General features: G+C 40.1%; 1 long non-coding RNA gene and 1 pseudogene across 1 annotated transcript; one reads left to right on the plus strand and one right to left on the minus strand.

Annotated features, from left to right (window-relative positions):
• The first annotated feature begins 1 nt into the window (after nt 1).
• On the plus strand, nt 2-1,450 carry LOC148727219 (uncharacterized). Its single transcript, XR_015989891.1, has 2 exons — nt 2-689; nt 1,197-1,450. It is a non-coding gene; the product is annotated as an uncharacterized LOC148727219 (long non-coding RNA).
• A 13,096-nt stretch (nt 1,451-14,546) lies between these two features.
• LOC111341387 (uncharacterized) lies at nt 14,547-25,777 on the minus strand (annotated as a pseudogene).
• Between the last annotated feature and the right edge of the window lie 1,635 nt (nt 25,778-27,412).

Here is a 27,412-nt window from a genome sequence, read left to right on the forward strand (position 1 = left end):
GAGGCATTTTGTCTGCGCATGCGCGAGCGGAATTAGTTTGTCGCGTTCGGCGCCATTTGTAGAGTTTTCGACGTGTTTCTGCGAGGTTTCACTGGACGATCGACACCTTTTTGTAAGATTTTGTGAATATGGATCAAGGAGTATGACAAGTTCGCCAACATTTCTAACTCTGTGGATACTCATGGTGTTTGCTGGCTCTTCGGTTGTGGATATTTTAATGATCAAAGTGCGAACAAAACGCGAAAAAAGCCCAAAAACTTGAAGTTTGATATTTGAGTTACTGAAGATCAATATGTACACATGAGACAACAAACCTTGAAGATTAGTCTTAAGATGTTGATGTTTTATTTTTGTGAATCACAAAGTTGTCTGTGGAGACGATCGGGAGATATTTGATCCGAGGAAAGGTAGAAATTTAGAGTTTGATATTATTTTACTTCAACTTCGAAGTAAAATTGCGTTAAGTTTGAGGTGGCCCCCAAGCATCAAATCACTTTAAATAACATCGTCTTTTCGTTCTCTTTACAGTCATATAGGACACAAGGCTTTAAAAAATGTTCCAGCTTCAGGATTAAGTTGCTCTAACTACAACCCTCGGCGAATTATTTTTCGGGAGGTTTTGGTGGATTTTTCAAGTCATGACCCAAAACCGTCTTTGGCCTTTTTGCTCTCTAAGTCTGTTGAATATGGTGGGTGGGCATGTGTCTTAACAACGGTTATGGTCTTACCTCAATCAACTACGGTTTTGGCTTATTTTTTTATTGTGTTTTGGCGGTAATTTTTATTATTGCCTTTTCGAGCTTCATGTGCTAACTAGAGGAAAAACTTCGGTAAAACTTATTTATCAATTGGCCCCCAAATCCCTTTCTATTGTCAGTTCATTGTTTATTTATCTAGCTTTCGGTCTAACTAGTCCATTAACCTCAAAAAAATGCGTGGGCTTTGTCTCATGAGTAAAACTGGTGCCCTTTTCTTCATGTTCATGTGTTATTCGAAACGAATGGCGTCAGCTGTATTCTGTCCTGTTCATTTCAGTAGAATGCTTTGCCTTGCGAAATGAATGTTGAGTCGAAGTGCACTATGAATTTCAAACCAGTTGAGTTATATTTCACTTTGCTGTATATGTCGTGATCATGAAATTCTTATTTATTAAGATTGATGATATGAATTAACTTTTATGTTCTCTTCTGTTTAAGGTAATGTGAAGTGACCCAATAATTGGTAGTATAGACAGAATGGTTGGCAGTGACATTTACTGTGGCAAGCTGTTATTCAAGAATTTGTCATTATTCCCAGAAGCTTACTACTGGTTTAAATTATTAGTCTTTTGTTCTCTGTACACAACTTGCCTAGACTAATATGCTATATGGGAGTTATGTCTACTTTATTTGTAAAATTGGTAAAATTACCAATAAAATTTCCAATAAAGTTTTCAGAAGTTTTGTCCAGATTTCATTGAAAATGAATGTGAGAAGTGATCAGTCATATTCCTTAAGAGTGTTTAAGCTTCTAGGATGAGAGCTAATAAATTTATTGAGTGATTCATACATGACTTGTCTCCTGTAAAATTGTCACAGCTAAACCCCCTGGCAAATGTCTATAAATTTCTTTAATATAGCAGCCAGGTTGGAGTGTTTAAGAGCTTAAACTGCTAGTGCAATGTATTTTGCAAAAAGTAAAAGTTCACAGAAGTTTAGGTTTTGGTTGAAAAGTTTTTTTAACAAATCACAACTGAATCAATTCTTTTCCTAATAAAAAATATATTTGACTTCATTAAAATATCCTCAACCGAAGAGCCAGCAAACACCATGAGTATCCACAGAGTTAGAAATGTTGGCGAACTTGTCATACTCCTTGATCCATATTCACAAAATCTTACAAAAAGGTGTCGATCGTCCAGTGAAACCTCGTAGAAACGCGTCGAAAACTCTACAAATGGCGCCGAACGCGACAAACTAATTCCGCTCGCGCATGCGCAGACAAAATGCCTCTCTGCTGATATATCAGATATCTCAAAACAGTTCTAGCACGCACTTTAAGCTGCCTCGTTATCGCGAATTGCTGAAAGAATGGGGCGAGTAACAAATGATTGTGTGACCAGGTTTACTGTATGACCGATCTGTATGACCTCAAATAAGCGCCTAAGCGCTTGTTAAATTACACCCAAAATGGTGAGCGCTCATTGAAACGAGGGGAGATAATCGAGGGGTATCAAGTTAGTACGACAATAGTAAAAAAATCAACAGAACAGATAACACGCAAAGGAAAAATGGAATTTCACAAGCTAGAACAGAGAAGAAACACTTCTTCTATTGAAGCGATACAAGTTGGAAATAAAGTGGAATCGAAGCAGGTGTTTCTTTGAATCCCTCCTGTTTAGGAAAGTGTGGGCGAGGGGAGGGGCTCATTCAAGGTGGGTGCTTGTTTTAAATCATAACAATGGGGGTGGGCGCTTATATTAAAGAGAGGGCGCTTATTGGAGGAAATACGGTATTCCAAACCGTGTTTCTGAAAGAGTAAGACATTTACCCATACAAAAAATATCAGAATAAATCAATAAAGATGAATAACAGGTGAGGAGTCTTTCAATTTCGGGTAAGAGTTTTCTGATTCTTGGCTTCCATTAAATTTTACAAATGTGTATCCTGACATACCGTTAAAATCAGATGACGTCGCCAGTTTGAGGAACGGACAGAAAAAAGGTTAGAAAATGGAGAAACAAAACCAAACAAACGAAAAAACAAACAAAAGACACCCGTTTAATATTTGTCCTGTTATGGTGAAAGTGAAAATCATGTCTCTTGTCTCTGAGATATCAAACGTTAATAAATCGCAAATATGATTAACGAATACGGTAAGAGGTAATTTATTTACGTGTGATACACAATCCTCGCAGTAGATAGCGCTATTTATGCAATAGCGAAAATCAGACCCGAAAAAAATCAGGCCTGTACGGGACTCGAACCAATGACCTCTGCGATACTAGTGCAGCGCTCTACCAATTGAGCTAACAAGCCAACTGGGAGCAGGCCGTTAAGTTGATTCGTAATAAACCCGTGAAAGTGATAAATGAGATACAATGAATATATGAAGTTCATATATTTTGAACTGCGGTATTAGATGCGTATGATGCACGTGCTGATGTCACGGGTTTATTACGAATCAACTTAACGGCCTGCTCCCAGTTGGCTTGTTAGCTCAATTGGTTGAGCGCTGCACTAGTACCGCAGAGGTCAGTGGTTCGAGTCCCGTACAGGCCTGATTTTTTTCAGGTCTGATTTTCGCTATTGCATAAATAGCGCTATCTACTGCGAGGATCGTGCATCATACGTATCTAATACCGCAGTTCAAAATATATGAACCTCATATATTCATTGTATCTCTGGTAATTTATTTGTAAATAGAGTTCACAACTTTGTGCATTGCAAGAATACATGGTTGGCAACCATTTTCCTTTAAAGTAACAAGAGGGTAGGATTCTGAAACGAAAAAGTAAGGCATTAAAATACACTAACTTGGTCTCCCTATGTCAGAAATTGAATCTCCAGAGGACTCAAAATTCAATTTTTCCCGGCGTAGGATGAGCCAGGACTTTTGTCTTCAACTATTTCGAGCAATAATTAGTTAAATAAATAAATAAATAAATAATTCGAGCATAAATAAAGTTTACTGTATTGTATAAATGGCTATCGGTGGAGGTCTATCTGTATCTTGAATATCTCGCCCTCGTGATGCTAGTAGCTTACGGCCTGTGCCCATTGCAGTACGAGCAACAACAACAAAAATAAATTCACGCTCTTCCGGGCAGACTGCAAGGCGTTGTTGCCGATTCAGGTGGCTTTTTGTTCCCTGATCTTATTTTTGTACTGAGTCTTGTGATATTTCTCTTGGGATGGGTTGTCACCTCTCTGTCAGCCCCCTTGGATCATGTGTACTAACGGCATCCGCGGTCGAGTGTCGATCGATACCAGCGATCGAGTGTAGTTGACACTCGATCGACCTGTCGATCGACACTCGGTCGACATGTCGGTCGACAGTCGGTCGATAGTCGGTGACTAGAATCTTACCTTTCGCCGACACTCCATCGAGTGTCGATCGATACTAGCGGTGATCACTCGGTCGACATATCGATCGCTATCTAATGATCGCCTGTCGGCAGCATGTCGGTCGTCTGTCAATGAAATATCGGTCGTCTGTCGATGAAATATCGGTCGTCTGTCGATGAAACATCGGTCGTCTGTCGATGATGTATCGGTGTAGTAAATTATCTCAGTCTCAGTAGTATTCCTCCTCCAAACGGCGGCTATCTTGTCTAATATGCCGTCAGCTAGTTAGTGCTAGGTCGAGTGAACTATTACTTAGATTTCCTGCAAGAGCAAAAGTTACTTTCAACAGGGTGGTACATGGTTTATTGGAGACGCCGATTCGATTGGGGAAAAGTTCATGATTCGTGAGAAGAGTTCAATATTTTAGTTGTGATTCGTGAATTGATAGCCCCACCTGGGGCCTGTTTCTCGAAATTCCCGAAACTTTATGGGTCTAGTTCGAGTGCTGTAATTTCCTACGTATCTCAAAGACGAAGACGTTTCCAGGAATGAAATTTTTCAACAAGTCTGCCCTTTCGTGTCTTGAATTCATGGTAAAAGGCCAGCTTTTTAGAATAAGCGGATAATAATAATAATAATAATAATAATAATGATAATAATAATATATCGATTTTTATAGCGCATTTCCATGAAATGCTCTAATGCGCTTTACAACACTGTGCGGGGGCAGTTTACAATAAATAAAGAAGAAATTCTACAGATGCCCCCTCCCCCCATTCCCAGTAACCAGGCCAGACCACCTCACAGTAATCTCGTGATGTGGGTTCTTTAACGTCCCCTGCCAAATTAAGTTATTGATACATGCAGGAGACGGGACTTCCGGCTTTACGTCCTATCCGAGAAGACGAAGCAATGTGAGTGAAGTGTCTTGCTTAAGGACACAACGTCATGCCCCAGCCAGGACCTGAACCCGGGCCATTTGACCCAGAGTCCAGCGCACTCACCACTGGACTACTCCCGGATCGCACTTTTTGAACTGGCTTTCCGGGCCCGGAGAGCTTATGGGACTTTCGAGAGAGATCCGTCAATTTCTTGTTTTGCGGACCGTGATTCGTGAATCATGAGTAAATTTTCGTGAAAACTGAGAATCTAATAGTAACTCATGATCAATAAACTGTTTTTTACCGAGGCCCGTAAAAGACATCAAAACCCAACTGTTTACTTTAAGATATATTCATAACTGTTTTCAATGATTTTTTTGTTGCTGGATTTTGTTTTTGTTTTGTTTTGTTTTTTCTCAAAAACCATCTTTTCTTTTTCTTTTTTTTTTTTTCAAAACCCAGGGTTTTTTTTTTTTTTTTAAAAAAACCAGCTTTTTTTTTCCAAAACCCAGGTTTTTTTTCAAAACCCACTTTTTTTGCCACAAAAACCCCAGATTTTTTTTCCGAAACTCAGATTTTTTCCAATAAAACCCAGAGTTTTTTTTCCACAACCCAACTTTAAGGGCATACCCAGAGCTTTAGATTCGAGTACGAGAACGAGTACGAGTACGAGTTTACTAGCGTGCTCACATTGCGCATGCGTAGCTCTCCATGACTCTCTCACGGGAGCGGGAAACTCGTCGTCCGCCCCTCGTCGACAACGAGATTCTGACCAGAAGTCGCCTTCCAGAGAACGAGTTTCGAAAGGTGAGTATTTTGTACTTTAAACTTACGTAAGTCTTTTTCTAAGTCAGTAAAAGCAAACTTAAAGCCGTATGCAGAGGTTTTGTCGAATTGAATGTTATTACAAACCCTGATTCCATTTGTTTTTGGTACTTTTTGGCTGACTTATTTTCACGAAATTCTGAGGTCTATACATGCAACAAACATATCGGCAGTCGAATAAATTTAAATTGAAAAATAAAGGCCTTAAAAAGCACTTTCACCCTTTACACGTTAAACAAGCATGAGAGATATAAACAATGACTTGTTGTGATATGGTTGACACTTTCCTGACTTTCTTCGCAGCGATGGCGAAACGAAAACTTTTTATTTGGAAAAGGAAACACAAAGCTATGCTACTCATAGAAGTACTGGTTGAGGAGCCTCACAAGTACCGACCAGGTTCAAAAGAGAGAGGGATATCTTGGACGAAAATCGCCCAACATTTACAAGAGGGTAGAATGAAAGTTAGTCAAAGATCAGCAAGAGAGAAGTTTGATAAGTTATACCAAGACTTCAATAAAAAGAGAAAAGGAAGAAAGTGGCATGAGGCTAGTGGGGTGCATGTTGAATACGACGAGATATACCAAGCCCTGACCAATATCCATGAACAGATTGTGAATTGGCAGGAGCAGCAGCAGGGGAAAGAAGAAGGTGAAAAAGTAACAGCCGAAGAGATGAGGAAACGAGCAACAGGGAAGTTAAGTGAAACAAAACGAAGAACCAGCACGGACAATGAAGAGAACTCTGATGGTACGACACCCAAAAAGAGAAAAAGCCACACCAGTGTCACGGAACTCTTGGAACAAAGCATTGAGAGAAAAGCCTCCAAACAAGCTGAACAACAGCTCAACCGATAAAGAGAGCTTGAATTGCGTGCCGAGGAATTGCGTTAACAACAGCCATTCCAAGCAATGCTGCTTCAGCAACAGCAACAATTCCAGCAGCAACAACAGCACCTCCAGCAGCAACAACAAGGAATGAACATGGCTATGTTAAATACACTTGCTGAAAATAGTTAAAAAGTTCAATTGAGCTTTGCATCTAATACACGATGACTGAGGTTTTGAAACTATAGTTTCTTATTTTAACAAATTTGATGAACTTGGTGTTTGCACTTTAATGAAAAAAACTTAAATATTGAAAAATTTATTAGCTTACAATTTAACTTTTAATCAATTCAGCAAGTGCATTAAACATAACCATGATTATAGTTTTTAGGTTTTTAAACTATATAGTTTTCAATTCGTTATCTGACAGCCTTTAATGAAGATAATGAGTTTGCATTATGATCAAACCTTGAAAAACGAAACATTTTATTAGTTTCTCATTAATTGTTGTCATATTTAATACCATTATATTTATGAAATGAAAGTTAAGGAAGAGTTTGTATTGTAAAATATGTAAATACATTTTTTTACATCTTTTTACAAATATATATTTGTATCATATAAATGTAATGGATTATTATTACAAAATCAGTTCAGCTGTTTTAAAATTAAAAATTAAACATATTTACAATTTTGATTTTCTCAAGTAAATTAATTTAGATTCGAAAATTCTCCACTATGGAAAAAAAATTGATGGCCATGGATCCACATCCCATCGTCATCAATTACTCCTTTCATAAAGGCTGATAGTTTCTAAAGAAACTGTTTGGGGCTGCGTCGGTGGGGGTAACGAAATAATTTGCATATATCAACAAAGTTGAAATGGTAAATTGACCACCGTAACGATTACAAAAGCTGACGTTTCGAGCGTTAGCCCTTCGTCGGAGCGAATAGAGGAATTGTGGGTTGTGTGTGCTTTTAAAGGCAGAAAATGAAGCTACATTATTGGTGGGAACATGGCAACAAGAAAAACCCGAATAAATTAGTGGAATGAAAAGCGTTCGCAAACTGTCTTGAATTCTCTCAACCAACTTCGTGTTTAGATGAGGCTATATAAACACGGAAAAGTGCTCTATTACTAAAGCTTAAATAAAATGCTTTACATGTAAGGGTAAGTTTATTAGATGCAACACACATTCTATTTTCAAACCAGTTTGGGCGGTATCACGGCTACCTATATTCTTTAATTTCCGCCAATCTCAGATAGTCCTTTAAGAAAGATTACTTGAGAAAAAAGTGTGTACATTCGTATAGCTAGATGTCGCACTTTGAGCCGGGCCGGACAAAAAAGATAAACAAAACAGGAACTGCCGACTGCTTGTTGCACAAAACTAACGGACGACTTTTGATATTTATTTTGTTGTAGCGAAGTTAACTTTAAGCTAAGGCTAAGAATTTTTTTTTTCTCAAAGCACGCATTACGCCAAGTTACTTGCAAGACTTCAGAGATTTTCGTCCAAAAAAACAATTAAGCTGCATGACAACTAACCTCGAGGATCTGCTTCGACCAGCGTAATTTCCTCCTTCACCGGGAACTTGCAGGCTTGACATGACGACGAGTACAACAGCCGAGAAAATTTAATGTGGTTATCGGAGTGAATGACATCAAATCGTCTTCGAAGTACAGCAATTTTAATCTCAAATCCACCTGTATTTCTGCGTTTTCTCCAGGACGTCAAACCAAGTGATCCTGAGTTGTCGACGTGACCTTTCATAAGGGACGGACGGTGTATCCATAGCAACGGCTAATGACAGCTGAAAAATCACTTCCGGCGAACGTCCGTGACACCTAAAGTCATCGATGCTTAAGGTCCCTAGTTCATTTGATTGACTGCTCCGAAGTTCAACATGCAGCATGGTTATCGATGAAACGATTTACGATAAAATTCAAAAGCATTCCATTCTTAGAGTTTTCACATAGGCTTAAAGATATGTATTAAGGAAAAGCCCTTTTATTGTCTAAAGCCTTGCTCATTCAACAGCAAACTGAGTCCTGAAATCTTGGATCGCTTGCCAACGATTGTGTTCCAATTTCCTTTCGGGAATCCAGCATATTGAAGCGGCAAGTTTTCAAAAATACACCGATTAAAACAAAGAAAGGGACCCAATTATCCTGAACACAAGTTTTGAAATACTTCCAAACAGTATTATCTCGTTTGGATCGATTTACAAGTGCACGATTGAGGGAAATCTCAGACGTTCTGATCGCGACGGAAAAACCAGCGGAGAGACGTCCTGAACTTGTTTGGGAGAACGGCAACGCTAACACCGGAAGTCGAATGGTGTCGAGTCCAGACTATTCCGCGCGCTCTCCCGTTCTGAAATGACGTTCCCGACCTCTTCCTAAATCTCTCTAATAATGTAACTACTTGCCAGATACGAAGATATCATCAGGTGATAGATCAAATGAGGGTCTCAGTGACACTAACTGTTTGAAGCCAGTTGTACTAGGCGCAAGTCATACAAAAGTTAACCGTAAAAGTACATCCCACCTAGAAATAGTTTAAGTCTCAGAATTTCGAGTGTTTCGTCTTAATGCGTTGATCAATTGAAGCTGCACCATCCGCCCCAGGGCACTGCCCCGGGCATTCGAACTTAAGAATACTATTTCGTTCAAATTTCCGCCCGTAATGCCAAAATTGCGTTCAAACGTCACACCCAAGTGTCGGATTCGATCGTCAGCTTTTTTTGTAAAGGCAAAATATTTCCTATATTATTTACGCAATTTATATTATGAACGAGGTTTGGTATAATTATTATGAGCAGTTCATCGAGAACAAAATTAATGATCAATCTAAGTCATTTAGAGCAAGTAAACGCCTCACTGAAAATAAAGCCGGATAAACCCCTTCCGCCTAACATAGTCGCTCCCGCATTCGCAAATGAGATAGGTGAATTCTTTGTTCATATCATCACTACAATAAGATCGAAGCTGATCGCGGGTGACCAGCCTGATGTCAAGTCCCGAGTAATAACTGAGAGGTGCAATGCTGATATCACATTCTATGAATTTTCGCCATTGTCTGTGGAGGACGCACGCAAACTACCCTTGGCGAATAAGAAGTCGTGCGTGCTTGATCCAATTCCAGCGTCGCTTTTTCAGTGTGTCTGGGCGAGTTACTCTCTGTGATAACTAAACTGGTCAACATTTCCTTAGAAACAGGATACTTTACTAGTGATTGGAAGTGTGTCTTAGTGTACCACCTACTCTAGAAGCATCGTCTTCAATCCATCAATTAAAACTTTCGCAGTAACTTGCAGTTCATATCTAAACTTACAAAAAAGGCAGCTGCCACCCAGATCCAAAGTCACATGATGGATAATGACTTGCTATCTTATTCACAAAATGCTTACCGCCAAAATCGTTGCGCCGAAACTGTTTAGCTTGAGGCAAAATAAAACAATCTACTCACGAACTTGGATAAAGGCCATGTAACACTCCTCGTATTATTGTATCTGAGTGCTGCCATCGATACAGTAGACTATAATATCTTGTTACGAAGATTGTAGTCACTGTTCGGCTTACGTGGTAAAGCGCATTCCTAGTTTCAAAAATATCTGGCGGACAGAACGTAGGGTATTTCGGTTGATGGCACACTCTCTAGCACATTTTTTTAGATTGCGGTGTTCCACCGGGTTCATACTTAGCCCTAACGTTATTTACTATCTATACTAACAGGCTGTTTGATATCTTGCGTTAGCACTTCCCTTCAGCGCATGCCTATGCCGATGACCTGCAGCAAGATCAAGCAGCTATATCTATCATTCTAGCCACCTGACAGCTTAAGCCAAATCGAAGCTATGGCTGCGCTTGGGAACTGGATGAGAGAGAATATACTCTGGCTTAATGACGATACGACTACTTCCTTTTCATTGGTAGTCGTTAACATCTGACCGGATGACCATCAGTAGTATCAAGGTTGGTGAAGCTGGTGTCACACTGTGTTATCTGCAAGGAACCTGAGTACTTGGTTCGACTCTCAAATGGATATGTCCCTTCTTTATCCGAACCCAAGAAATACCATATTTATTCGATTAGGCGCCTGGGCGCTTATTTAATTTTTGGACTTTCAGGGTGGACGCTTATTCGAGGTGGGCGCTTACTGGGGGTTGGGCTCTTCATAAATTTTCACCATTCTTTTTTTTGTTTCTTTTTTTGTTGCGGTTGAAAGAAGTTTGCGCCCACATGGACATTTCAGTTAAAACTTTGAGAAAAATTCCAACGCTGTCATAACATTTTCAGACAATGAAACTAGAGATTGTTAAAGGAATACCGTAATAATCAATACCAGCATTCCTCTTGTGCATTTTTTTTTGGGGGGGGGTGGGTGTTTACTCGAGGTTGGGCGCTTAAAAAGTACTTTTTGGGGGTGGGGTGGTAAGGGTGGGCACTTATTCAATTTTTGGACTTTCAGGGTGGGCGTTTATTCGAGGTGGGCACTTATTCGAGGCTGGGCGCTTATTAAATTTTCACCATTTTCAGTGAGTAAAAATGAAACAATGAAACTAGAGATTGTAAGCCATTAAAGAAATACCGTACCATAATAATCATACCCGTATTTCTCTTGTGTACTTTATTAATATTTTTTGTTTTAAAAAAGGGAGGTGGGCGTTTATTCGAGGTTGGGCGCTTAAAAAGTACTTTTTGGGCGTGGGGTGTTGGAGGTGGGCGCTTATTCGAGGCTGGGTGCTTAGTCGAGGTTGGGCGCTTAATCGAATAAATACGGAGCAAACTGAACGGCTTCTTCATCTCTTCATCACAATTCAATTAGACTACTGTCATGGCCGATTTTACGGGGTTTCAGAATATCAAAGAAACTGCTCTATTTGTGAACGCTTGCGCCAGGCTGGAAAACTGCGGACCTAAGTTCAGCCACATCACCCTAATACTTAAAAAGCTGCACTGGTTGCCGCTACACTTGCGCATAGAATTTAAAATTCTACTCTTTATTTTCGACGTTATCAAGGGATTAGCCGCTAAATATCTTTCAGATTTAGAAGTTCTCCCACCGTCGAGTTATGATTTACGCCGTAAAAGTAACGGTATTCTATCTGTTGGAACTAAGAAGACAGTGGGTGACTGATCGTCTATAAACGCTGCTCCAATAGCATGGAATAGACTGCCTTTATTCGTTAAACAAGCAGCCACCGTTTGTACTTTCAAGACATTATCAACGACCAAAAGATTATGAACTGTTTCTCATCTCCAACGACTTACTTATTTTCTTAAGCATATGATTAGTTTATAACCTTATTTCATCTAATACTGATTTATCATAGATTTGATTTATCTATATTACGTTTGTTACTACAGTACTTGTCACGAGGCTTGATAAATTGATGAAATTTATATTTTAATACATTTAATATTACTTATTATTACACGACTCGGGCAGTCAGAGGGCCAATAACTAAAATCAACCAATCAAAATGCTCTATTGCCGGTCCAATATTCTCTAAGTATTGGACCGGCACTGTCCCGAATGGTCCCGAATGATACCATACTTGTGTCCCTTTGAACTTCAGTCGTATAATAAATCTCTTATTAACCAAGCTTGCTCGGGACCGTACTGGAAGAATATCGGCCCTCGGTCTTTTTTGTACGGACCTCGCTGCGCTCAGTCCGTACTGTCAAGACTTCGGGCCGATATTCTCCCAGTACGGCCCTCGCGCTTGGTTAATAAGATATATTTATAATTTATTTTTCACTATTTGTAGCAATATTTTAGAAGAATACTTATGCGCATATGATTATTTAATAAAATATGCGCCACACAAATGATAAATATCATTATAATTGATAAGCGACCGCGACTTCCAGTCCGGATCTCTAAGGTTCCACGTCCCCAACCCAGGCACAGGCGACAGTGGATTGCCCGGAGAGGTGGAAAAGGGAGGAAAGGGAGAATTTTAAGCTTGCAATTGATCGGGGAATCATGAGATTACGGCAGACACGTCCCATCCGGTGAAAATATAAAAGAACATTTAGTGGACGCTGCACGCCTTTCCCCCTTGATGTAACTTTTGTGACCGGGACGACATACATCGCTTTACATTACGGAGACGCTGGGTGCATAAACCTGCATAAGCGCGGAGATTTGACATCGGTTTTGTTGATTTCTTCCATTGTTCGACGAAGGACCCAGTATGTTCCGCAGTGTGAAAATATGATCCGTACATCCACGCCCCTTGCGAAATCCAGATTGCTCGTTCCGCAGGATGTCATCAACAGCTTGAAGTTGAAGTTGAAGTTCATTTATTTGTTTAAGCAGGTTAATTAATTTGGCAGCTGTAATAGCTGATGTGGACCTGCTGTCCTAACCCACCCATCCCACCCCAGGGGAGGACATCCATCACACAGTAATCTCGTGTGTGGGAAATTAACGTCTCCTGCCCCAACCCTGCAGGAGACGGAACCTCCATTTATTTGTCCCTATCCGAGAAGACTAGAATATCTAACCATTTCTTGATGTTATAGAAAGGTAGCAAATTTTTCTCAATCATTTTAAGACCTTGAGTGTTGGTCCGGCCGGGGCCTTGAGTGATGCGCTGTAGAATGACCTTGCAAAAGATTTTACTCGGTACAGACAAAAGGGTAATTCCTCGCCAGTTGTTACAATCACTTAGAGACCCTCTCTTTGGTATCTTGATTATCACTCCTTTGCTCCAATCTGTCGGAATTTCTTCCCGTTCCCATATCTTTGTAAACAAGGAGGTCAGGATGGCTGCCGCAAGCTTACGGACTGCTTTAAACATCTCAGCCTTTAGATTATCATGGCCAGGAGCTTTTCCATTTTTCAGGGAATTAATGGCGTGGATGATTTCCCTCGTAGCTGGAACGTCTGTGTTGATGTCCAGGTCAGTTACGGCTTCCTGGATGTTTGGCACGAAAGATTAGCGAGGAGGCATAAGATGGACCCCTTTTACTACGCTCGAAGACCTCGACTTCGCAGACGATTTTAGCCCTATTCTCCCACACTCGACGGCACATTCAGGAGAAGACAGACCGGCTCAGCATATTTAGCAACCAGGTCGGCTTGAGAATTAGCTTGAAGAAGACGGAGGCCATGTGTTTTGATGTCCCTTCCCCAACAAAGATCAGGGTAAGAGGACAGGGCATTCAATACACCAACAAGTTTACATACCTAAGAAGTGTGCTTTGCCAAGAGGGAGGTACTAGTGTAGATATACAAAGCAGATTTAACAAAGCAAGATACGCCTTTATGAGGTTAAGATCAAAGTGGAGGTCAGCAAGCTACAGCACAAAGACGAAATTTACAATCTATCAGAGCTGCGTATTGTCAACTCTCCTTTGATACTCGGAATCTCGAAATGCTGGCGAATGACCGAACAAGATCTCTCAAGACTAGCATCCTTCCCCACAGCTAGCCTCAGGAAGACTCTGAGAATCTTCTGGCCTCAGAAAATATCACACAACCAGCTACTGAGACAAACCAAATAGGAGGATATTCGTACACTTGTCACCAGGAGAAGATGGAGGTGGATTGGACATGTGATGCGAAAGCCCAGTAACAACATAGCCAGAATTGCCATGCGCTGGACACTTGAAGGCAAACGAAGGAGAGGACGCCCGAAAACAACTTGGTACAGGACTGTAGAGAAGGGACTAAGGGAGCTCAATTATAGCTGGAGCACCATTGAAAAACTGGCTAAAGATAGGCAGGGTTGGAAGGATTTTGTTGCTGCCCTATGCGCCACACAGGCATGATGGGCAGTAAGTAAGTAAGTTTGTTGATTTCCCTTTTACGAACCAAAATCAGCCAGAAGAAAAGAAAATACAATTACTGTAAACATCAGCTTGTGAACAGGAAAGGAAAAACACGAAAATCAAAGTCTATCGCATGACAGCAACTTTTTCCCTCACTTGAGACAAAGAAAATGTTTGACTAAACTTCAGAGTGATCTTGCCGTGGCAACACAAAAACGGTTACGTAAGCCCTAACTTGTGTCAAGGCTTGAATGTCTTCAGAGTTTGTTCTCTCTACTGGACTCGGGGTTTGATTTGTTTTCAGTGCCTGCGCAAGAGCTACTGCGCCGAGAGAGTCGATGCGGTTTAGACTCAAATCTAGACGTTCCAGAGTGCCATTAACCCTGAGAGCCTCTGCTAGGATTATCACACACGATGAGTGGATTGAGGTATGGCTTAAATCTAAACGGGTCAGCTGAGTGTCACGTGACTGAAGAGCCTTTGAAAACGCTTCTGCTGATGAATCACCAAAGTGAGATGCAGGAAAGGAAGAAAAGAGCCATACCCCAGGCATAAATGAGGCAGAGAACAGTTTGACTGCAGAGCCTTTCCAAGCTCTGTTAGTGACGAGTCACTAAAACTATGTCCTTGAATATCTAGCTAAGTCCTTTAACTATTATATAGGAGAGCGTGTGCTATAGGTCTTATCCCGCGATCGCCAATAAGCTCAAGTGACACTCCACTACACACATTTAAGCACCTTAAAGCTCGGTTAGACTCCAAAGCTTGAGAAAGTGCTACGGCTCCCTTATCACCAGTGTAGTTCATTCCGATATCCAAGTTCTCCAATACTCTATTGGACTTTAAAGCTTCTGCTAAGGCTTCAACTCTGATATGCGTGATCTTATTCTCAGCTAAGCACAAATGAGTCAAAGTGGTATTTGACTGGAGAACTGTTCCTGGTGCTTTGACTTCCATATCACCAACTCCGGCTTCACGCGTATTTAAATGCGTTACCGTGCGATTCGCCTGAAGAGGTCTTGTTAGTGATGTGATGCACGAGCCGTTCGCTAAAAGTAAGTGCTTCAGAGTATGACTTGTTTGAAGGACATTTGCAAGTGCTGCTGCAGCTGATACACTGAGTTTCCAAGTTAATTTGTTCAGTTTGCAGTTGCCATTAAGCAATTCGAACATAACGAATAAAAATCGAGAGCTCAAGGTAAAGTCATAACCACTCGCTGTTATTTCATCCACTGGAAAACAGCGTGCGAGTGTACCGGCCATCTTTATTTGGTAGGGTTTGAGTCCAGTATTAGGATGTTCACATTGAGCAATAGCTTCAATTGTTTTCACTACGAAAGAAAACTCTCTGTCGACTGTCCCTGCATCATCATTTTTACTTGCTGCCGTTGTTATGAGAAACTTCCACACCTGCCAGTACTTATCAACAGGACTAAGCTGTGCCAGCATGGCGGCCTTGTCCCTGTCAGCCGTTAGCAATTCATGCGCCAGGTGGAATGCGGCAAAATACTCTTAAAAAGTCTTGTGGATAAATACGTAACTTGGCTTTGGTTTGATTTTGCTTACACTGGCCTCCCGAGAAAGAAATCCAAGCTGCAGGAATTCGTGTGACTGATTTTTCAGCTCCTCTAAAGTGAAAGTTAATTGATCTTTTAGCAGAGCTTCAAGGGCCAGTTCTCCTAACTGATTTAGCTGCTCTGTGTACTTCTCAACGGAATCTTGTTCTTCCAAAGAGATTTCTTTCTTCGAACAATATCTTCTAAGAACACAGCTGACAAGTTCACAAAACAATATGGTTCTGCTGTGACGCAGTATTCGGTCTGTATCTGCAAAAACGATAATAATGATAATAATAATAATAATAATAATAATAATAATATTTATTGTTTTGTTTTGCGCAAATATCAATCCAAAGAAAAAAATTTTCCTCTGCGCATTACACTGACTCAACAAAATCCTAAAATCCTGAACATATTCCAATTAACAAAAAGTCTTATTTACAATAACTAATAAACTTTAAAGTCCTATATACAAATCCTTCTTTATGAAAAGAATAAAAACAATAAATTAGCTAGGAAACGCCTTCTGTAATAAATGAGTTTTTAGAGCCTTCTTGAAAGCATTAACTGAAGATATATTTCTAATAAAAAGGGTAAGATTGTTCCATAATTTAGGGGCAGCCATATAAAAAGATCGATCACCAAGCGTGGAAAGAGACTTGCATGGTGGAATGTTAAGAAGTTTGCCATCATTTGATCTAAGATAGTACCCACCCCCTGTGTCTTTCAGAGATACAAGATCTGAAATGTAAGTCGGAGCAATAAGACAAGACATAGAAGAGCTGTGTTCAGCGCATTGGCAGTCAATTCTCTAAGCTGTGAGTCCTTGTCTATTTCCTTGATCAGTTTCCCAGCAAGGATCGGTTTTTCGTGACTGCTAAAGTACTTAATAATATAATCGTCTGCGTCTCCTTTGGTGTAGCCTACAATCTCAAAAGGCGCATCACTGTGTAACCGAACTTTTATCCCTGCTTCGTGTCGAGCTGTTAACATGACATAGGTCGACTGAAATACTCTACCTTTAATCAAAGGCAAAAATTCTTTGAACAGCTTCTTCGGTAATTCATCCAATCCGTCAAGCACCAACAAGATTCTAGTTTGGTTATGGCGAATGAAATGAAAGAACTTTTCCTTGTCTTTCTTGTCTATTGTAAATGATAATAGCTGATCATCAATTGAGTCTTCTATATCGTTCGTCTTTATGTCACATGTCAGCCGAACAAGCATGTCCACTCTAGGAAAAGATACCCCTTTAATGTCTCCCAAAGACCAATCATACGCAAGCTTCTGACAGTATGTGGTTTTTCTCATTCCAGATGTCCCTTAAATCAACACCACTCTTGGTATTACGTGCTTACATTTACATTCAAATTCACATTCACATTCTTTGTATGGCCTAAGGACATCAGTCATTTTGACTGGGTTATTCGTTAACTTTGCTCGTTCTTTCTTTCGGCCAACCGTCGTCAGTCTTGTAAAGATCTTGGACAGTCGGAATTGCAATTCATCCCCACACCAAGGGAAGGGACACAGTACAGCGCCCTTGTACTCTCGTCTGATCAGCTTTACAAATTTGTCTGGGTAATCTGAAAGTTTCATTAAACTCTGTCGTGTTATCTTGATAATCATCATTTTGGCTTGTAATAATAAACTCATCGCGCTACACCCTGCTGGGATAAAAAGTCTGCATGGCAAAAATAGTTTACAGTTTTTGGCACTCGCTGATCGCTTGCCTTAACAAAAGATAGAGCATATGATACACGATCCTCGCAGTAGATAGCGCTATTTAAGCAATAGCGAAAATCAGACCTGAAAAAAATCAGGCCTGTACGGGATTCGAACCACTGACCTCTGCGATACTAGTGCAGCGCTCTACCAATTGAGCTAACAAGCCAACTGGGAGCAGGCCGTTGAGTTGATTCGTAATAAACCCGTGAAAGTGATAAATCAGACACAATGAAATATATGAAGTTCATATATTTTGAACTGCGGTATTAGATACATATGATACACGATCCTCGCAGTAGATAGCGCTATTTAAGCAATAGCGAAAATCAGACCTGAAAAAAATCAGGCCTGTACGGGATTCGAACCACTGACCTCTGCGATACTAGTGCAGCGCTCAACCAATTGAGCTAACAAGCCAACTGGGAGCAGGCCGTTGAGTTGATTCGTAATAAACCCGTGAAAGTGATAAATAAGATACAATGAAATATATGAAGTTCATACATTTTGAACTGCGGTATTTGATACATATGATACAAGATCCTCGCAGTAGATCGAGCAGCAGTATAAGTCACCTGACACATAAAAAGTCATCCGTGACCGTTACCCCATTCCCCCTTATAGGAATCATCGTCACCTCCCTTCCCCATTGGGATCCTAAAGGAGATTTTTAAAAGATGGCGTCCACTGTTTCAAATCCCTTTTTTTACCAAAAAATATCAGGCATACCTTTATTCTTAAATGTTTAAAACGTTAAAATGCGTGAAAAAAAGTCTGTAACACAGAGGGGGTCCATCTCAGAGATAAGTACCGTAATTTCCGGCCGTTTACCCGCGGGTAAATAATCAGCCGGTGCGGGTAATCGGCCGTGTGGGTAAACGGCCGGAAATTACCGTATGTTTTGAGGAATTTGACTCTTTGAAAAACTTGCCTTCAGACTCAGAATTCTCCGGGCATTGTGTGGTAACGTCTGTTTTTTCTGACTTGCCTATGTTGTGCACTTGATCTGCAAGAGACGATCGTTTCACCCTAGATAACATCAGAAGATTGAAAAATATCTAACGGCACTTTTTCCAAATTATGTCAGAGGGTAGCAGCGTAATGTTGCTGGCCAAAACAGTGGGATTGAGGGTTGGGTGTAGTACCACGAAATTGTAACATTGTTGTAATTTGTTTCCACATTGTGTCCTCTACTTTCTTCGTTGTGTTATTTTACAAATTACATTAACACTGGCCCTGTGTCAAACAGTTTAATATGTTTCCCTTTGGACCAGTTCCCTTTGGATTGCAGTGCACATTTATGATTTTCACATATTCTTGGTCTTTGATTTATCATGCAGTTGCCAAGTGTTTTAAAACATTTCCAAAACAGAAAAAAAGTAGTTTTACACAAAAACTGTAAAGTTTATACCTCTGAGGACAAAGCCTTTGTTTAATAGTAAAATGGAAATACAATAATAATAATAATAATAATAATAATAATAAACATTGCTTTACATGAAAAATTTGAAGTACAACAAGAAGTTACTGAACTCTGCTTATTTGCAGCTGAAGGCTACTCTACCCTCATGTGAAGCTCATAATTTTTCTTTTCTAAGCCTCCTTGTTTCAGAGGCAAAAATTCCATTTTCGTGAATTTTTTTATTTTGTTTAACTTTTTGATTGGGCATTTGCCTTTCAAGGCTTTGCAATAAACGATTTTGTTTTCTCTAATCAAGATTACAAAACTATTTCCTCCTTTTTTTGGCAGAGCCACTTCCTTTTTCATCTGGCTTACTTAGTAAAATGATAGAAACTTTCAATTATATACTTTTTGCGTGAGTGTGGTTGACAGTCACCATCAGCACTGTTTGCTGTGTCATCGTCTTGATCAAAACAATTATGCTCATAAAGTACGAACTTCAATTAAAATTCTAGGAATCGTTTTTGACTATAACGTCTCATCCAGGATGAAAGTGAACTTTGAAGCAATTTTAAAGTCTATTAAAAATACAATAAATATGTGGAAATGGAAAGGGCTTACACTTTTTGGAAGGATACAGCTTCTTAAATCGTTTATTATCCCTAAAGTCTTGAGTGAAGCGTCGTTTATTACAGTCATAGATGATTTCATCAAAGAGCTCAACAGTCTGACGTACCGTTTTATTTGGAAAGGCAATGATAAAATTAAACGCGCCACTCTCATCAATGATATGGAGGATGGAGGGCTTAAGATGTTGGATATTCAGTCGATGATCCTCGCACAGAGGGTGATGGTATTAAAAATATTTACAAATAAGGATAATAACAGCTCTTGGAAAATAACATTAAATTACTTCCTTTCTCAGGTAGGGAGAGAACTTATTCTTAAGTGCAATTTTGATATCAGACAGTTACCTATCTACCTTCCGATCTTTTATAAGGAGTACCTGGATGCTTGGTCCAGGTTAAGGCAACCTTCGATACTTTCGTACGAAGATGTAGTTCACCAGGTTATATGGAACAATAAAAATTTTACTGTCTAAAAGATCTCATTTTTCGAAAAACACTTGTTTTCTGAAGGAATTGTTACGATCGGTGATCTCATTTCTGACACTGGAATCTTCTTAAAGGGTGTTAAGGTGTTACACGCAAATTTATCTCCGCTACAATATATTCAATTAATGAGCATCGTGGAGGCCATTCCTAGTGACTGGAGACGTATTCTACCTTGTCACGCAACAAGGGATCCCATGAGATAGCATTGGACCTGCGCAGATCATTGCTTTGCGTTTCCTGCAACCACGCGGACGTCTTAAAGACAATCTGAGCGAGAATTTCCAAAATCATGTCTAAAAACCTCAAAGAAGAGTTCTCATATTCCTCTGGAACCTAAAGTGACGATAACCGATGGCCCTGGCTTGCCTATTGACGAAGAAAGTCATCTAAACGACGGCAACAACAACCCTTCGGCGAATTTGTGCTCTAATGAGTAGCTCGCCGCGCTCCAGAAAGCTATTGAAAAGGGGTTTTCGTCCATGGGCCCCATGTTTCAGAATGCCCTTGCTGCATATGAAAGTAATCTTTGCAGTCGGATGGTAGCGACGACGAACCTGATGAACACGACCCACCGCTTAAAGAGTAGAAAAATGAGACGACGCTAGACTCTCTCCTTCAGAAGAAAAGCTCCAAAAACGACTCAAAATCCTCTAATGAGGTGTCCAAAGCCGATGCTTTGGCTAGTCTTAAACAAGAATTAAACACCGAGGTCGTCGGAGACGCCATAGACGAAGATTTTGCCTGAGTTATCAATAATTTGCTGGAAAGGGGGCTACAAAATGAGAGACTACAAGAAAGCCTCAACAAAATGGTGCGCCTGAGCAATGTGGAAGCTTTGACAAAGGTGAAAGTCAACTACCTTGTTTGGGACAGCCTGAGCTCAAATGTCAGGTCAATGGACATTCGTATGCAAAAAGTGCAAACCTCTTTAGTCAAGGGACTAACAGGAGTTGTCCGTGTAACGGATAAAATTCTTACTGGCCTCAAGGATCTCCCTAATGGGAAAGATCTCATTCAACTTTTGTCGGACAGCATAGTTCTGCTGGTAGATGCTAACAATGAGTTAAACTTAAGGCGGAAAGAGCTCATCAAGCCGGATCTTAACAATGATTACAAGCACTTGTGCTCTGAAACTATTCGATCAACATCCTGGCTCTTCGGAGATGAATTACCGAAGCAGGTTAAAGACCTCACTGAAGTGAATCGTGTGGGACGAAAGGTCACGCACAGCCAGACTACTGCTTAAATCTTTCGGGTTTGGCTATAAGAGCCAGTCAAGCGGAAACATTGTTAAGCATTCGAAAGCTGGTACAAAACAGCCTGTTATTAAGTTTGAAGCATATCCTCGCGATGAGCGTCTTTGTATTGTTTCGTTATTGAGAGAGTACATTAGCAGAACATCCTCTACCGGAGGGTCAAACACACAGTTATTGTTGAGTTACATTAAACCGTTTAAACCAGTCTCAAGAGCCACCATCAGTCGCTGGGTTAAAAATGGCATGGAAAATGCTGGTATTGTTATAAAGAAATTTAAACTTCATAGTACAAGGGCAGCATCAGCTTCAGCCGCAAACACCAGTGTTGTTCCTTTAGTGGACATTTTATCCGCAGCTGGCTGGAAGAGTGACTGTACCTTTGCAAAGTACTATAACAAAGTTGTAAGCAAAAAGTCCTTCGCTCGTGGAGTCCTTGAGACTCCGTCTAGTCAAAACACTGTTTAGTTAATTAAATTCTACATTATGGCTTTATAGTCTATTCTCTGACTGGGCCTGAAACCCCCTGCACGCACTGCTTTGAAATCTTTTGAGATCCCTTGTTGCGTGACAAGGTAGAATTTGTAAATTAAGTGAGGCTTACCTGGAAGTTGAAGCTTGATTGGAATTCTGCCTTGTCACAAGCAATAAGGGATTACATGCCCTCCCATACTCCCTCCCCTGTCTTGTCAGGGTTTCTTCTGGTTATGCATGCAGTGAGTTGTCTTTGAAGAATGATCTGCGCAGGCGCATTGCTATCTCATGTAATCCCTTATAGATGGTGACAAGGCAGAATTCCATTCAAGCTTCAACTTCCAGGTAAAACTCGCTTAATTTACAAATTATTAGAAAAAGCGCTCAACATCCCCCCTCTCATACAGATGACATAATCTATTTAAATTTGGAAAAATCTTAGGTAATGTTAGCAAAAATCACGTCCAAATCGCTTTAAAACGCGTTTAAAAGCAAAAAGCAAATCCCTCCAACTGCGCAAAAAAAGTTCAAGGAAAAATTTCCACAATTTCCGTTCGACTGGAAAAAAATATACTCTGCTTTTTACCGTCACAATTGAAACTAAAATTAGAGAATTCCAATACAAAGTATTAAATAATATAGTATTTACGAACGAAAGATTGTTTAGGTGGGGAGTGGTGGATTCGCCCTCATGTACTTTTTGTAAACAAGAGGCTGAATCCTTCGAGCACATCTTTTTCTACTGCAATGTTACCAAGATTTTCTAGGAAGCTTTCTGTTCTTGACTTGGTGAATGTCAAGTTAGTTTTCAAACCTATACAATAATAGATATAATTTTTGGAGTTTTCAATGCGGAAGAGGACTTTACCATTCTAAATCACCTAATACAGACAGCTACATTTTATATATACAAGTGTAAATTCAATTCTAAGAACCCCTCTATACGAGTTTATAAGACCAAGATCGGGGAGATATCCCAGGTAGAAATGAAGATAGCAACAAAGCGGAATAAATTAGCTAAACATTTTCAGAAATGGAATAAGCTTTTACCACATCGTTTTGTGGGATGGGTGTCGTCCAAACAGTGCAGAGTAGCATAAGAAGTCAATTTTATTGTAAAGCACACCATTTCGCTATATACTATTATTAAGGTACTGTAAGTAATTTACGTAACATATTGAAAGAAGTGTAATATGTCGTTAAGTAATGTAAATGTAGAATATGGTGTAGGAAGTGGAAGTAATCGATAGTAAGTCATCTGCTGTAATCAAGTTTATTGTAAACTATACTTAGTTTGTGGTGTGTTCATAGTAAACTATTGTAAGCAACGTACTGTAACTGAGTCCTGTAGTGTATTTTAAGTAGAGTAATGTTTTGCAAAATGCCAAAAATATAAAGAAATTACAAAACTAAATGAGTGTGGCAGACAGTCACCATCAGAACTATTTGCGGTGTCAAAGTTTGGCTTCTACATGGTTGCCACAGCCATATGTTTTTGAAATTCCCTGACCTCTCCCTGACCTGTAGCAACCATGTTGTAATATCCACCATTTGACTTTTAACATAAAGAGGTCCTTAAAGTATTTGATTAATTGCAGCTGTTGATTATCTACATAAGTGGCTCTGTCCAGAAAAGGGGCTGTAAGTCGAAATACAAACATGAGAACCAGCTCGCAAACTAAACAGACAGCGATAAGAGGTCTTATAGGTGGCAGTAGACTGCCAGTATCCAGGGTCAGAACAGTGGGAAGGGCTCAATTGACAAGGGGAAGCCATGGCCCTAAACTTCTCATGTCCTGAGGCACCCACACTTACAGACAACCTGACTTCATAATCACTGATGTCCCTGCGAAGATGACTGCTGGCCAAGAATATTCCCTCAGCTAAAAGCAGCCCACTCTTGTCATTAAACAAAATAAATATCATTTCCCCCATAACTCCTAGGAGTAAGCCACTTTCAAAGTCACCCCCTCACACTAACACTCTTGAATCAAATAGAAATGATAACGAATTTAACAAGTTCCTGACTATGTTACAAATCTCTTTATCATTCACAGAAAATGTAGAGACATCAGGGTGAAGAATGTCAACATTAATGACTATGCTAGAATCATTTTCCCAATAAACTGATGAAGAGACCAACTTACCATATATGAGACTGTGCATCCTTTCTACAAGACTTCTGATGGGCGCTTCCCAGCTGTACATCTCAAGATACTTTCCACGAAGAAACTTTGTTTCTGCAAGTCGCACGCTGCTCTTCTTCTGTCGTACAGCCTTGATTTCCTTGGCCCAGTCTTTGGGATCTTCAGAGTCAATCACACACTGGGATCCTAAAAGCACCTCCTTCAGAGCTTCTCCAAATCCTTAATTAACACTGATAAGTACAGGTAAACCAGCAGATAAGGCTTCAAGAGCTCTAAGTCCAAATCCTTCAGTCTTGGATGGCATGATGGCAAGGTCAGCCTCACAGGATAAGTCAGCTAATACTTCTCTGCTGTCACTGGAGCTGTGAACAATTAGCTAACTACGGTCAATGCCATTGTAGTTTATAGTACTGGAAGTGTGAAAAGGTTGTGTTTGTACGCATCCCGTGATGCCTAGCGAAAGTTGATGTTGTGGTACTCGTTGGCTGCCATGTGGATAGTGTGTGTATTAAAGTATTGAAATCAAAGAACATCAGAGGTTTTTATTGCCATGTATCCAAATATCACAGCCATGTTGAAGCAACTTATCTGCTAATTCATCTCCTTTCCCTCTTGGTGCACCAACAAACTTCAGTTGGTAGGATTTATCTTTCAACTCTGCAATTGCTTGAGCTGCAAGGTCAAACCCTTTCAAAATGAAATCTTCACAGCTGTCACCACTTCCAATGAGTAGAACACTGAATATTCTTCTTTCCTCAGTGGCTTGCTCCTTGTCCAAAACCTCAGAGAATATGGTTGGAGTCAGATCTAAAACTTAGTCTTTTTTTACTGCGACAAAGGTAACGCTTGTAAGCATTTGTCAGCTTAGGTCTAATTGATATAACTTGATCAGCCATGTTACACAGTGATACTTCTATTTTTTGCAGTTGTTCGCCTTGTGAAATGCTTTTGTATATTCCAAGTTCTTCTGGGGCAGTGTGAACAACTTGGATCCATTTGCATTGGTGATGTTTTCTAATGACCGGCACTTGTCTGCCAAGAGTTACTCCATGTTCTACTACACAATCCATGACATGTCCATCTGGGACATTAATCAGCCAGTCAACTGGATTCCAACCAATAGCTTTTTCAGCTTCAAAAATCTCCACATCATGACTTGCTGCATTGTTTTTGTCTTCTTCACTGCGTCGCGGAAGAAAGACACTACCTTCCACAATGGAGTGTTTAGCTAACTGTATGGAAAGCTCTCTGTTGATGGTTGACAGGTCTCCATCAGTTGATGATCTCCACTCGCTGCTTAGCAGATTGACTTTTAGCCTCCTATTATCTTGGTCTTCTTGTGATGTACAAGCTACATTGGAAATGCCAAAATCCTGCAAAAGCAAATGAAAAAGTATTCAGAAATTGTTTGCAAGTTTCCTTAGGGAATTGTTCGTTCACATGTAAAATTAAATGTTCCATCAATGTCTAAATTTGCTGCTTACTGTGTTCTTCTTAATGTCACAAAGTCATGTACATGTATGACATATATCATTTCAAAGTTTCATCGGATCATGTGCACTAACGGGACCCGCGGTCGAGTGTCGATCGATACCAGCGTTGGACACTCGACCTACATATCGATCGAGTGTAGTTGACACTCGACCGGCCTGTCGATCGACACTCGGTCGACGTGTGAGTCGACAGTCAGTCGATAGTCGGTGAATAGAATCTTACCTTTCGCGGACACTCCATCGATTGTCGAACGATAACAAGCAGTGATCACTTCGGCGGAGATATCGATCGCTACCTAATGGTCGGCTGTCGCAGCATGTCGGTCGTCTGTCGATGAAATATCGGTCGTCTGTCGATGAAATATCGGTCGTCTGTCGATGAAATATCGGTCGTCTGTCGATGAAATATCGGTCACGTTCTGTCGATGAAATATCGGTCACGTTCTGTCGATGTAATATCGTCGTCTGTCAATGATATATCGGTGTAGTAAATAATCTCAGTCTCAGTAGTATCCCTTCTCAAACGGCGGCTATCTTGTCTAATATGCCGTCAGCTAGTTAGTGCTGCAAGAGCAAAAGTTACTTTGAACAGGGTGGTACACGGGTTATTCGACACGCCTGACTCGAGGGGGGAAAAATTTCCTGATTCGTAAGAAGAGTTCAATATTTTAGCAGTGATTCGTGAATTGATAGCCCCACCTGGGGCCCGTTTCTCGAAACTCCCGAAACTTTATGGGTCTAGTTCGGTTGCTATAATTTCCTACATATCTCAAAGACGAAGACGTTTCCAGGAATGAAATTTTGTTGCAAGTCTGCCCTTTTGTGTCTTGAAATCATGGTAAAAGGCCAGCTTTTTAGAATAAACGGATCACAGTTTTTGAATTGGCTTTTCGGGCCCGGAAAGCTTACGGGACTTTCGAGACAGATCCGTGAACTTCTTGTTTTGCGGACTGTGATTCGTGAATCATGAGTCAATTTTCGTGAATCATGAGTAAATTTTCGTGAAAACTGAGAAACTAATAATAACTCATGAAAAATAAACTGTTTTTATATAAGTACTGAGATTTATTACCTAAATGAATGTGATGAAATAATGGTTCAGTTTTAAGTCACAGCCAATGAGCGACGCGAACGATGAAATTTCAGAGTGAAAAATCATGTACATGGTTCGTGGCGTCTGACTGGACGGACGATGATAAGTGATCGTACCTACGGGGAAACTAAGTAATTCTCGGCGCGAAAACAAGCAAGCTGCGTTCAGTTTCAATTTAAAGCGGAAAGATCTTTGGATGCCGTTTCGGTTGAACGAAACCAAAAATAGAATTAGAAAAGTTGAAGAAATTCCATTAGTGAAACTGAATGGGTACATAAGTGTTTTTCATTTCAGCCAGAACGAAAGACTATGATCTTTTTTCGCTCTAAGACATAATATATATAAATCAGTTGCCAAGTTTGGAGCGACGGCTATATTCATAAAGAACAATAATTGCTATGGCTTTATTCAGCCGGGTTGTCATTCAAGGCTGGAGTTTTTTCCTTACACTAACACAAATAACTGATTGGTGATCAAAGCTCGCACTAGAGGAATCTCGCTCAGCTTCCGCCGAATCGTTTGGTCAAGTCCTTCATATCGTATTTCCTTATTTTAATTGCATGATCCCAACAAAAGCCGGAATGGTTGTTGGAAACGTGTATCTAATCACTATCCAACTTTATCAGAACACGGGACAATTAAGAACTGCAAATTAGAACTTTTAAGACCGTCGTCACTGAAAACGGATGTCAGAAACAAATGTGACGTGAAAATGGACTGAATGGTAAAACTCTCCAACAAAAAAGATAAACGGGTACGTCAAAACTTTGTTAAATTGAGACC

Source organism: Stylophora pistillata, chromosome 7 (assembly GCF_964205215.1).
Source record: "Stylophora pistillata chromosome 7, jaStyPist1.2, whole genome shotgun sequence".
In the NCBI taxonomy this organism is placed as follows: domain Eukaryota; kingdom Metazoa; phylum Cnidaria; class Anthozoa; order Scleractinia; family Pocilloporidae; genus Stylophora; species Stylophora pistillata.